This window comes from Protobothrops mucrosquamatus, unplaced genomic scaffold, assembly GCF_001527695.2.
Source record: "Protobothrops mucrosquamatus isolate PMUCROS unplaced genomic scaffold, P.Mucros_1.0 scaffold_271, whole genome shotgun sequence".
Classification (NCBI taxonomy): domain Eukaryota; kingdom Metazoa; phylum Chordata; class Lepidosauria; order Squamata; family Viperidae; genus Protobothrops; species Protobothrops mucrosquamatus.
In genome coordinates, this window is record NW_015386347.1 from 1 (window position 1) to 1,771 (window position 1,771).

The following is a 1,771-nucleotide window of genomic DNA, read 5'->3' on the forward strand; positions in this document are numbered from 1 at the left end:
ATTCTCCAAGGCACCTGAAGGCAGGACGAGAAGCAACGGATGGAAACTGATCAAGGAGAGAAGCAACTTAGAACTAAGGAGAAACTTCCTGACAGTTAGAACAATTAACCAATGGAACAACCTGCCTCCAGAAGCGGTGAATGCTCCAACACTGGAAGTTTTTAAGAAGAGACTGGACAGCCATTTGTCTGAAATGGTGCAGGGTTCCTGCCTGAGCAGGGGGTTGGACTCGATGACCTCCAAAGTCCCTTCCAACTTTATTATTATTATTATTATTATTATTATTATTATTATTATTATTATTATTAGTATTAGTATTAGTATTAGTATTAGTATTAGTATTAGTATTAGTATTAGTATTAGTATTAGTATTAGTATTAGTATTAGTATTAGTATTAGTATTAGTATTAGTATTAGTATATAAAAGAGCCACCTGTGCATAAAATCTCATGTTGCGGGCTCAGAAAACCAAGAGAGACGCATTGTGTTCTTCCTAGTAGATATCTTTATCGTTCCTTGCCCATAGACAGAATCTTGCTAAACTAAACCATGCTAACATCCCCATAAAGCATATACTCTGGGAAGGGAGGAGCCATCTTCACCCTCTTTCTCTCACACAAACTATCTGAACTGAGTGGTCTCTTGCTCCTCTAGAATGCAGCCCCTCCCTCCTGGAAGTCCATACTCCACAGGATCAGTGACCGACCCTCCAGTATTGGAAGACAGCTATCTAGCAATTTTTCAGTAAAAAATTTATTGCGAGGGTGAATATAGGAAAAAGCCTGAAGGCTTCATTGAATCTCTCTGAATTAAAATATACCATACAGCAAGAATAATATAATGTAATAATTATTATGAGAGAAAGGGTGGGCCAATTTGAGAAATGTTGCTGCCTAGAGCAAAGTTACAAAGGGTGTTCCTACTTCCTCACTATGTCAAGGATGGATTTTTAAAAGCTGGAATTTTATTTATTTTTTGGCACCCAATACAGAAAAGCACACCAGATCCTTTTGTGACAGTTAAAAATGTAATTATGATGTATTAAGGTGCTAATGATTTATTTTCATTAAATACAGTAGTAACTAACCATGTATCTTGTTTCATGACATAGAAAATCTGCTAAACCGGATAGCCAATTCACGCTGTTTTACAACTTGGGATAGGGATGGGTGGAGAGGTATTTGGGCTGAAATCCAACACATCCGAGAGGGCTTCAGATTGGGGGGGGGGTGCATCTTGTAAGAAGCTTGCAAGGCCAGAATCATCCTCAAAACATGCCTTCTTAAGAATAAGAAGGGGGACACCAGAAGCCTATATTCCTATAAAGGCTGGATAAAATAGCATGTGATTTAAATTCTGGCTTTTTTATAGAGTGAATTCTTAAGTATTGCAATAATTAGTCTTCATTGTTTGCTTCTTGTATGTCTCCATCTGACTCTTGTCCTCAACTCTTCTGTTGACCCCCAAGTATTGGTTGAGTTTCTAGAGAGAAAAATTTACTACTATGCATTGGGTGAAGCTCTGATGAGATCTTGACTAAATTCTTGTTTTTTGCAATTGTTTTTTTTTTAATTTTGCAGGCCATCCGATGCACTCTGGAAAGTTGTAGCTGCCAGTGTTTTAAGACTGGGAAAATAAATCAACGCCAGTGTGACCAATGTCGGCATGGATGGGTAGCTCATGGTAGGTAATTTATGATGAAATTCTTTGTAATAGGGCTGATGCATCTGTGTGAGAAGGCCTCATTTGCAGTTTTCATTTAAAGTCATCT